General features: G+C 32.3%; 1 protein-coding gene across 2 annotated transcripts in view; it reads left to right on the top strand.

The window, feature by feature from the left end:
• The first annotated feature begins 6,754 nt into the window (after positions 1-6,754).
• LOC118185419 (membrane metallo-endopeptidase-like 1) overlaps positions 6,755-12,763 on the top strand; it is a 101,339-nt gene continuing 95,330 nt past the window's right edge. For both annotated transcript variants that reach the window (XM_035355257.2, XM_035355267.2), the window contains exon 1: positions 6,755-6,890. The gene's annotated coding sequence lies outside the window, so the exon portion shown is untranslated. The remainder of the gene's footprint in view (positions 6,891-12,763) is intronic.

The raw sequence follows: 12,763 nt of genomic DNA on the forward strand, positions 1-12,763 counted from the left end.
CGAATTTGGCAGCTAGCCAAAGCGCGCAAATCTCGAGATGTTCGTTTATATAAGCATCCAGTAAATAATGTGCCGTTGACTGTCGATGAGCTTTCCGTCATATATATTGGACAGCCTTTAAATAAGCATCGTCTTTTATCATTGGACGTTTTCTCGGAATTCTTAAAATCGCCCCATTTTTATCTGTGAATAAACGCACAATCATACCTTCGCGAAAATTTTACTTTTTGCGCAGTATGCGGTAAAATGTTTCATATAATGTCACCATATTAATTCAAATATATTCGTTCTTACTTCAAAAATAATAAATAGGTCATATTTCAGTAGAGAAATAGTTGCTAACATGTGATTTTGATTTCGGAAATATGATTTTTTAATGGCTATAAAATGCATAACTTAATAAGTTACTTTATGGATTAGTTTCATTTCTAAATATTTTGCTATAATATTTATAAAAAATATTTTAAGTATTAATTATTTTAACAAAATTTTAAACAATTATTTAGCACGTATTTTAGTACTAATTAAATTTAATAAATCAAAAGTATTTATATTAAATTTACATTTCATTAGATGAATCTACCTTAGATTAATATATTTAGATGAAATAATGTAATGAAACATTGCAAAGTAAATCTTATGCGGATTCTTGAAAGGGCAGATTTAGTCTCTCTTCATTCTAAAAGTAATGCTGATGAACTGAAAAAAATGCTAAAATGACCACGTCTAAAAGCGGTCATATCATGACGTTTTAGCGACGTCGACAAATTGCCAAGATGCAAAGGCAAATATTTTGCGTCTTCGCAACGTTGTAAAGACGTCGTAAATGTTACCACGACCACTTTGCAACCTCTCGGACCAGTTTTCAACGTCGTGTGCTACTTGGGCTGTGACGGTGAATCTTTGAAAATGAGCATCTGTTGTTTACGTTTTAATTTGCATTTGTTTCGCAGTTATAAATGTATGGCGTAATAGTAGAAATTCTCGTAGTGCTTTCGCTTTATGAGTTTATTTAATCGTTGACATTTCACTTTCGCGAATTTTATCACGGGTTAATGTTCGCGGCATATTATAGCTCTTTACATAGAGAAAATGACTCAGGCTACAATTAGCCTCGAGTATTATGCATTTGCTAACACTTGTGGATTAAGAGAATTCAAGTGTATAATTTTATTAATTGAACTGATAAGGACTGGAAGTGTTACAATGAATCTAGTATTTTCTTATTTCATTGCTTGCATTCTTTTGATTTCCAAAGTGTAAGATTCAAAATATATATTCTGTATGATCTGATTATATCTACTGTAACATTAAAAGTTATATATAAATCCATTAAATATACTCTTTGTGAATAAAATAAATTAATTCTGTTTGAAGAGTATTTCTTGTGCAGACAATGCATTTAAAAGTGAACCGTTATTAAATGTGAAATTTAATATACTAGGAATACAAATGAATATTCATGACAAATTTAATATCGCAGTAGTATCACAATTTTTATCTTAGTAATCTGAAAGTCAGTTAAACTGTAGTTTTCAGTCTAGGCAGCATAATGTTTAAGATGCATATATAGTATGTATATATAAAATATGTACCATTTTAAGAGGTAGTTTAAGTTAAATTAAAATCATTTAATAGAAATTAATACAGAAGAATTTTACTTACAGAAGTGAAGTTTTAAATAACAATATGAAACTGTAGCAGCACGAATGAAATTCCTAAACAGCACTGAGAAATCATATTTTGATCTGTGGATATGTATTTCAAGTTATTGACATAGCGTTCACAACATCTAACTAATTCTGATGAACCACGAGTAACTCTAATTAAAACAAAATTCTGTTTACAAAATGTTTGTATCTTTCAGTATAGCTATAATTCTGCTTAAACATTAGTAACATTTTAAATTTGCATTTATTTTTCTTTTATTTGTTGCATAGTTTTTCTCTCTGCTAAATAACAGCATTCGTAATACTTTAAGTAGTATGTTTAAGCCTGAATAATTAAATGAATCTGGATTAAATGCTATTTCTTCACGCAGATGTGAAGTATAGATATAATAGTAATAACATGCAATTGCATAATTTTATTGAGAGTTTTTAAATCACTCTAAATAAATTTATGCAATCGTATTTAAAAATTGTAAGACAATTTTTATTCCAAATGTACAGAAATATATGTTTTTTCATCTTAACTGAATGTAGTAACTTGAAAAAAATTTAAATAATGATGACAGTTACCATTTTGCAATCAATCACCCTTGAATACAGAATGTTAATTAACTGTTATAGAACTTGTTGCTTAAAGAGCGCCAAAGTTCATTTGACATGATAGAAATGTTACTGGAAGCTCATTGGTCTATCCTAGAAGCCACTCATTCGGTGGCTACACAGATTGTGCACTTGTGAAATATGCAGTCGAGAACTTCCTGTTATTCGCCTAAGGTGAAGAATCATCCAGACAGTCCATATTTTTCTCCGAAAGAGGAAACGTAATCCAGAGCTTCGAAACTTATTCGACGGTGATGCAACTGGAGTTTTCCTTGCAGGGTAGGCTATCGTCTTAGCTGGTTCTCTTTTGACTTCGAAGCTTGTAGTCGGAGCAGGAATCAGTTTTGCGGGTTTCGAAGGAGTGATCCAACTTTTTTCAACATTTGTCTGCAAAGGAGTTTTGAGTTTTTGTCTCTTTAATACAGGTAGCAGGTAATACACAGAAATCAGAAATTTCTTCTTTTTTTCTTTACTTGTCTGAAAGGCGAATAATCGGAAGCCTTATTTTCTAATTTCTTAGAGTCATCTGGCTCAATTAGCTGATGAATGTAAATCTTTCATGGCGTAACATCTGAGTAAGTTTAGCTACAGCGGGCTGGAGCTTAACTTCGACAGGATTACCAGCCTTCAATTCATTTTGAGTGTCTCTTACAATATCGACTGCGAAAAGCAGTTGCGTGGCACCTTTGCCATTGTCCAAAGACCTTTGAATACGCTTCTTTGAGGCGAGTTCCATATTAAGTTGAAAACCAGTAGTAGTCACGAGGAATTGCGAAACTGGATAACACGACAAGGACGTCCAGAGAAAAGCACGCGGTAAAACTAAGAACCAAATAGGAGCTTCGATAAAGCACAGGAGGACAAAAAAAAAAAAAAAAAAAAAAAAAAAAAAAAAAACTGAGAACACATAATTATTTTTAGATGTTTTGTTTTAACATGAGATGGAATGTATTTAATGTTGCAAATTGAACATTTTTAAAAGTAAATCTATTAGCAGCATTATTTTGCATTATTTGAAAAATCTCAATATTGGATTGTTTTTAAATACAGACTTCTGCTATTGTAATATATTTTCTACCAAAATTAATTTTTGTTTAAAACATATAAATAGGGCATTCGATTCCTCTATGCTAGGGATACAGGATCCTAATAATGGAATGAGTATCCCTATGAACAAAGTGAAAAGAGGTGATGAAATGAAATTTTTATTTATTCTCTTACCATATAATGGATAAACCACACAATGCTTCTAATCTGATGGAACTGATCTATAAAAATGCTGTGATGTTTTTTGCATAAAATGTGGAAAATTTTCGTAATGTTAAAATTACATAAAATGCGGAAAATTTTTGCATAAAATGTGGAAAATACTGCAACATTTTCTCCAAGAGTAGATGTAAAATTACTGAAGAAATTGATCACTATGTATAGAAAATTGGTTTAGGTTGGCAAGTGCAAAGGATATATCGGATGTTAACGAAAGTTTCCCGCCACCGCCAAATAACGTCTGCGCAAACAGTTTGCACTGGCGTGTTTAATCATATTTTGTCAAACAATTTTTGGCATTTGAAAGGTTTTAAAACACTCTTTTACGAAATGTACAGGCACGGTAAGATGCCTTCCTCGCAAAGCAGGTTTAGCGTTTCCATAAATGGCAAGGAAAGGCAGGGTTTCCACATTTAGCGAGAAATCGCTTATTTGGTGACAAAATTGGCGATATGCCATGGACGGATGGAGAACCTTCAGGAACGAATTCCTACCGTTTCATCCCAAAATGTTCTCGAACACAAGCCGAAAGCTATATAAAGCCTGCTGGTCCGCAGTCAGGGAGTGCCTCGCATAGAGTGCGAGATAGTTAGTCTGTCTCGAGATAGTCAGTCCGTGCGGAGTCGATCGAGTTGATAGCCGGGCAGCGAGTGCCGAGTGGGTCGGCGAGTGCACCGAAGAAGTCTCTTAGTGTATCGCGGTTAGTGCATCGTCGAGAGAACGTGTTGAGCTCCTGGAACGACTGAAGCGAAGAGTCGGGAGCTGTGCTCTGTGTGTCGTCGAGTGCATCGCGAGTTGTAGCGTGGAGAGTCTCGAGAGTACGTGAAGTTCCGAGACGACCGAGCAGAGTCGCGAGCTGTACTCCGGTGCTTTAAAGTGAAGCTGTCCCCACCGTTATTGCCTGACAGTGTGAAGGCTGTGTCGCTGATTGTTCCAGCGTGTTTTAATAGATCTTCGACGACTGTAAAACGTGACTTTGGAGCTGTCCTGGTTAATTACTGGCCAATAAAGTGTATTTCGATACTTCATCAAGTGTCATCGTTATTCACTCCAAATCTACGAACCCCGTACGAATGTGAAGGGAGAAAATAACGTAACAACTGTGTTGTGAAATTTGTAAACAAAATATCCTTATCATTAAGTACAAGGTATCTGAAATGGAACTATCTCGCTATCATATTAGAACCATCATTTACGTCCAGTTTTGTTTCAAAAAGTCAGATGCAGAATGTCACCAAATCAAGTGCATAGCTTTAGGTTTTAATGTTGTATCATATGACACTATGAAGGTTTAATATCGAAAGTACGAAAACAAGGACTATGACATTCAAGAAGCAGAGCGCTTTGGCCGGGCTACTGATGTTGATGAAGTTCGCTGCGAGAACTTGTGGCAGACGATCAGTATGCAACCAACCGAGAGCTTGCTAAGGAGTTAGATGTTAGTGCCATGTCCATTAGTCGCTCTATGCATCGCATAAACGTGGCGTACAAGTTCAATCACTGGGTGCCGCAGGAGCTGACGCAAGCAGATAAGGAGAGACATGCTCGGGCCTGCACTAATCTGCTCGAATATCAGTACAAGGACAAAATTCTGGACCGGATCATCACTTATGATGAAAAGTAGATTTACTTATTTACTTCAACAACACAGGTAGAAAAGGGCCTTGAAAAACTACCAAAACGTTGGCAGAAAATCATAGATTTGAGCAGTGATTACTATCCGCATTAAAGGTACTGCTTTCATGTTTTCTTCTTTCTAACTTTATTACGAATGTTTTTCTTTTTGGGGGAAAGCGTTTGTTACTACCAGATATTTGATAAAACTTAAAAGGCAAAAACAGGAAACAATACCTTAAATTAGTTCATTTGATGATTCTCGGAATTCGATTGATTCAGCGGAAGATGAATTTTAATCTGATCTATTTAATGAGCCCTAAATAGAATAAGATGTTCCATGTTTAAATGCCAATAATTTTGTTAATATTTGGTCTCAACGAACAGGAAAAACTGTTCACTATCATTGTCAACTAAAATGTAACTGGGTTTTCCTAAATATGATAAGATTTTTTTTAAGAATAAAGTATTCTCTTTAATCTTTCCCTGAAAAATATGATAAAAGTGTAATGAGCGAGAAAGATTATACAATAATAAGATTAAGAGAAATTTTAAGAATTGCTACAATTATAATTTTTCAGCGGAATTTTGAAGGTTTGAAAACATTTAATTTCTAATGTCTTAGTTTCCTCAAGTTTCACGCAATGCTATTTCTATTTCTAAAAAAATATAGGCCGAATTCTAATCATGAATATGAACCAAAATATTAATGCTATATTATTTAAAGCGTTAAATTATTTAAAATATTATTTATAGATATGCAATTAAATTTGTAAACTTTTTTATTTAGGATGAAAACTTCCCTATAAATCTAACGTGTCCCTTAATATGGAGATACATAATTTTTATATACATGTACTGGAACTTTCAGTTTATTGAAACATTTTTTTACTGCCGATTAAAAAGAATACGATATAAAGAGACTCATTAATAATTCTGCTAAAAAATTTCCGAAATGTCAGATCGCAGCAGAGGGAAAAGAAAAGGAATCAAAAGTCATAAAAATGAAATTCAAAAAACTCAGTCTTCCCTAACTCACTAACTGATTTGATTCGTTTCTGAAGATGAAACCGTAGATCTATGGCCAACCATTCCAGAGATATTTAGATGTGCATAATTTTTTAAACGCTTTAAAAAAGTGCATAGGGTTTCCAGGGGGGGATCAGAATTAACAAATACGTATTAAATTATAATTGAAAAGTGTTGGATACTTTTTTAAATTATCTCATTTAGTGTGAGTATGAATGCCATCGAAATTACCACTATGGTCAATTTCAGAATTCTGAGACATAGATGAACCGTTGACATCTAACGAATGTTTTCCACTTAAGTCAGTTATCTTTCCAATCGAATCCAGCTGGAAAGGAATATATCTCCCACGGTACTTCTGAGGGCGGTGCCTTGTGATATGCAAATTCTCCACTTCCTCCATTGGCTCCAAATCACTTTTAGATTGAAGTCAAACCTTGCTCCAGTTCCGTATGAGGTGAAAAGATTATTCAATTTATTCGATTCGAATTCCGGGTCCGTCGTTCGTAAGTGGAATGCTGGAATGACGTCGAGTGAACGGAAGCGTCTCAAGGTCAGGGTCTTTTTACTCAATTCAATCGCAAGATGGAAATGACTCGTGGAGAGTATGTTTGTGACTTCGTCATTGTCTTGCTAACAACATTCTCATCAACAGCCATCCTCGGAAATTGCTCCGAAGGCTTTAGCTGGTCTGTAAACGTTCCTGGTCAGGTAGGTGCTACGTTTTGCATGTTTTCACAGTATACTATTATTCCCTGCAAACCTTAAATGTTATTATTTGGTAATGTTGAAACATTTATAATTGATATTTACAAACGATAAATGAAAAATTTTTTTGGAATGCAGTATCATCATGGTATACCATAATTTAATTACATTTATATTAATCTCTTGTATACTTTGATTCTTAATGTTGGTATTAATTATGTTGATTATTTACTAAACATATCATTAATTATGCTGATTGTTTACTAATTATATCATTGGGTCATTCATTAGTTTTTAAAAGCAATAAGAGCTCTAACATACACAAATAGCATATTACAAGTAATAAATTTATTATTAAAGTTATTATAAGTATTTTAATATGATAAAATATATTTAATAATCATTAAATTAAACGAAAACAACTTTATTAAAATTAGCATGTCAACTTACTGCACGTAAATGCATTGAAAATAAATTTACAGAAATATACACTTAGAATTAAAAATAATAATGATATTATTTTTTAAAAAATTATTATGATGATGGATGATTAATAATTATTTTTGGATGAATAAATATTATGTTTTGATAAATTATGGAAGCTCTGGAACAATAATTGCTGTTAAATATTTCTCTCATGTTAAAGGTTTTGCATCTTCCATGTAAAATGTGGGAACTTTGTGTAAAAGGGATCCGATCAATAAATTTGGGGCCTTTGATACAGCATTATTTTTAGAGCCCATAACGCTAATTTCTCTAAATTTCGTGAGAGAAGGAGAACAGTTATGAGAAATTATAACATAATTTGAGAAAAAAATGAGGTCAACACAGAATACGATGTCTTAAGCTCATGCCTTGTTTAGCGTAAGCAATAATATGTTCTTGTCTCAATTGCAAATTGGAAACTGAACCACAATCGGACACAATCGAAAATAGGGATAGCCAAAAATACGGCTGTCAGCTTTGAACGTTTTACACGTTGAATGGTCTTTAGATAGAAGAGGAGCAAGATAGGTTACTTTTCTGGAATTTGCTGCCATTCTTTAACGAAAAGCAGACAAAGTAGACCCTTTTTTTCAAAGATCAAACTGGTAGCACTAACATAATTACACAGGTAAGATATATATATAATCTGTATTTAAGTACAGAACATTTTAATATTTTATATCTTTATATGTATTTTTTGAGTCTAATATTTGAATAGTTGAATCGGCTTATTTATTTGAATATATCACCACCATATTTTGAAGAAAAGTTTTATTTTCTCCTGTTTGCCTAATAAAACGAGAAAGAACTTCTTTTGAGATGGTTTTTCTTGTGGATTTATTTTTCCAGAGCAATAAATATTCCATATAAATTTCTGGTAACTTATAATAAAAGTTGTGAAGAATTTTATGAAGAATATATGAAAATAAAATACTTATTTTTGAAAAACGCAATCTAATAGTTATTCCGGTAACTGGAAGATCTGGTGGAAAAAAGAAATCTCAGGCACCTCAATATCGATTTGAAGTTATATGCAAAAAGGAACAAAAATATTAAATTTCTGGGTAAATCTGAAATTTTAGCCTTTTTATGCGTAAAATTGCGTAAAAAAGGGCTGTAGTTCCAATAACATAGCATTTGCTATTGTTTACACTAGTTTAGCAACAAGACACTGCTAGTAATAGATAACCAAGTAAGTTAGGTACCATATGAAACTATATACATATATCAGTATTCCTGATTGCTTAGAAAATGGCAGAATGAATTGGCATAACACAAACGAATAAGTAAGCTGAGAATAATGCTTTGCAAAATAAGGTACAGATTTAAAAAAGCAAATCGGCAATCTGGAAACTTAAAAATACAAAATTATATTTCAAAGAAGTTACAATTGATGAATGCTTCAAAAAGCTAAAAAAAAAAAAAAAAAAAAAAAAAAAAAAAAAAAAAAAAAAAAAAAAAAATGAACAAAATGAATAATAAAATATTCAAGAAATTCAAGAATCTTGGTTTGCAAATTTTTGTTTAATAACCTGAAGCAAAACAGAAAAACAGAAAAAAAATATAAAATAAAATAAGTTGGGAACTTTAAAAACTGAAATCGGAAAAAAATAGAAATTGAAATTTCCTAGAATAAGCGTAGACATATGTTAATAACCTGGTAGGGTTGAAATAGGCGAAATGCCATACATGCCGTTTCAAATGGAATCTGGTTTGCATCAAATGGTTTACATCTGTTGTCATGTTACATGCTGCAGCCACAGAAGTGTTTCATTTCTTTGACTGAATAACAATTCGATGTCATGATACTTGGTTGATAGGTAAGAAAGAATCTTCAAGACGAAAATATTGACCAATCGCTACTTAATTCAGCTGAACATGCGAAGTACATACTTTGTAAACACTCATCAGCGACACTTTTATTGTATCTTCGAAATACCATGTCTTTTTGCATTATTCAGCAATATTATATGAAACTGTGTTTCATGCAGTATATTGAAAGCATGCCTAAAGCCTTGCTTCATAACTCATCTGTTTCATATTCCATGTAATGTTCCATGTAATATAGCTGTTCTGCCGCATAGATAATGTAACAGTTTTATCAGTTTGAAGGAATCATGCTGTCTACCATATTTAAATTAAATTATAATCTTCAAGAGACCATTTTATCTTTTGCTTAGATATACAGCAGCTCGCATTAGTTTTCGAGCACCTGAGGTTTTTAGTTTTATTTGGAAATAATTGTTACTAAATATTAGCAAAATGACTATTTTTTTTCTCATATACTACTGATCATCTAGTTTAAAACCTACTTCTCTTAAAAGGAGTTTATATATATTTAAAAAGTTCTAAAAATGAACTTACATAATTATTCTCACACTTGCAATAAACAGTTTATGTTTAATAAAACCATAAAAATAACGGGACATTCAATATTTCGTTGATTTCCTTTAGCTAAAATGATATTTTTTATGTGCTTTGGGATGCATTCAACTAATATTTTCGTGATAGAATGTTCAGTTTGTTCTATTTCTACGTAAGAACTGCTTTTAATAGAATTTTCGAAGCAATATCATGTTTTCTTATTCTTTTCTTCAATTCACTCTTTGCATATTCGATAGGAATTAAGTTTGGAGAATATTTAGGAGGTCTGATTATTTCAAGACATTTGTATAAACAAGCGAATATTTAGGTCTGTATGTTTAAGTTAATTATTTTGATAGAACTTGAATGTATTTTGCATTCCAAGTTTTCTTGCATATATTTTCAGATTTTCATTAATATTTATATAGTTATACAGATCCGTATTATTTTTAAAGAATGCTAAAATTCTTCGTAAGGCAGCGAAACATCCTCAAACCATTGTGCCTCTACCGTCGTGCATAGCAGTAGCAATAGGTTCATCTCAAATTCAATTCGAAATCGGCTTTTGCCATATATTAACTCATCTACCTGACCCAAATATATTGCATTTTCACTTTTCTCTAAGTATGACATTTGTCCAGTATGATAAGATTTTGCTTATGATAAATATTGCAAATCCCACATGTATTTTCCTTGTTTTCTTGTTGACGAAGAATTTTCTTGTTGTTAGCTTGTCTTTAAGTATATGCCATAAATCACTCTTCTAAAAACTTCAGAGTTAACTTTTATTGTGAAACGTTTTTCTAAATCTGCTGAAAGCTTTACAATACTAATTTTCGGTTCTTGTTCGATTTTTTGTGGTATAAAGTTGCGATTCCTTGGTTTTAGCTTGAAATATTCTCCAGATTTTAGTGAATTTTTGACAGTTTCACACAATTTCCATCCTTTTATTGCATCAAAGATAGTTAAACGCTTTATACCAAGGACGCTTTAGATATTTCGAACATTTTTACCGTATTTGAAAAGAAGAATAATTAAATATCTAACAGAACTTTTCGTTAATTTTTAGCATCATCCCATGTTTAGATAGCTATGGAAACGCTAATGTATTTTGCTAAACAAGTAAGAATGTCAAATACAAACGATACTTCTTATAATATATATTCATTTAAAAGAAAAAATTACAACAAAAACAATGTCTCTCAGATCATTTCATCAAACTTTTGGGGAGTGTCCGAATTATAATGTGAGTTACTGATTAGCATTTTTTGAACAAATTAATTTGTTGCAAGAAATATTTTGATGAATTTTGTTTTACAAAAAGCAAGGATTTGAAGAGAGAAAAAAAAACAATTTATTAGACAAAATTTGAAATCTACGTCTGAGTATTTATTAAAAGATCTGTGTAAGTAAATGTTAAAAATGCAAATGTCTGAAAACCAATGTGATCCACTATATTAAAAAATTTCTGAAAATGAACTCACACAAATATTCGAAAACTTGAGATAAACAGTTTATATTTAATAAAAACATGAAAATTTTTAATGGGACGTTCAGTATTTTTTGGGGTATCCTTTAGCTACAAATACAGTTTTCATGCGCTTTGGAGAGAGTTCAATTGATTTTTTCACTTAAGAATGTTCCACTTTTCCCCCAATTCTTTCATAAAATTTACTTTTAGAACAGCTTTCGAAGAAATATATTTTCTAATGCTTTTCTCCAACCCATTTCATACATATTCAGTAATATTTGCGGATTTAAGTTGAATTGGATCGCCTTGTCTTTTATTTAGGATTCTATTTCTTAAGGCACATTTTGAACAAAAATCCCGTGGATGAGATAACGCTTTTCGAATATTCTTAGAATCCTACATTCATATCACACACGCATTTGTTTCACACGAAAAACTGTTTCGGACGATTTTTCTGCCTGTTTTTTTTTTTTTTTTTTTTTTTTTTTTCCCCCTTATTACATATTTCGTCCTTAGACACTACACGGAAAGGGAAGGATGCCCCGTGGAGGTCTTTTTAAGGGAAACTGGCTTGTATCCACGTTACTCATGGGGAAAACCACGAAAACGCCCATGCAGCCAGCCCGTTAGCCGGGACTTGAACCCCCGGACCGAACTACCAGTGTTCAGCGGTTTTTACCGCTCGGCCGCTGGTCGGCATTTCTGCCTGGTTTATGAAAGAAAGACGCGCAATTTTTTTCCTTCCCTTCGAAAAAAATTGCAAGTTGTTTGTTTTCAGCCAATCAGCTATCAGCTTCTTTATAATGGAGAACCAGTTTTCCCAGCATTAACCGAAAGCGATCTGTGGTGATTGGCTGTTGTGGCAAAGCAGAAAAATTGTTCCAAACAGTTGTTCTTCCGACAGACGTATGTGTGATATTATACCTTCTAAATTATTGTTAAACAAAACTAAACTAACTAAACAGTTGTAACCTAATATTATAAACTTTTTAAAATGAAAATTTTAAATGTTATTCCTAAATTTTATACGCAACTTAAGTATTCATTCTAAAGTCTTCATAATAATATCATTAGTTCGTTTCATACGAGACAGGAAATTACCGTTGGCTGAAAATATATAGAAATTTAGCTATGTAATGCTAGAAAGTGATGACTAGGAATCGTTCTATTCGACAGCTTTCAGTTCAAAAGGCAATCTTTGGGTATAAATGTCTTCCCTATTTCTCCGTAGCTGTTAAGCTTAGCTCATGTTATTGAAATTATATGTAGTTAGACGCGAGAAGAATTCGTACGATGCTTAAAGAAATACAGTTTTACACCTCGATGCTTTGAAATAAGAGGCAGAAGGCAAAATTTTTTCTTAGCTTGGCATTTTGTTTAAGAACCTCAACAGTATGAGAGGGGAGGAGAGCATCATACTATTTTACTATGAAGAAGAGTGCAGAACTGGCGTACCGATTTCTCCCAAATTTTGCATAGATATTGATGACTTTAAAGCGAATGTTTAAGGGAACTGAAAGGAGAGAGAGCATCTCTAAAAAATAAGCAAGAAAAT

The sequence above is a fragment of the Stegodyphus dumicola genome, chromosome 1, assembly GCF_044657685.1.
Source record: "Stegodyphus dumicola isolate Sdum_Otavi_A_Nest chromosome 1, ASM4465768v1".
Lineage (NCBI taxonomy): Eukaryota > Metazoa > Arthropoda > Arachnida > Araneae > Eresidae > Stegodyphus > Stegodyphus dumicola.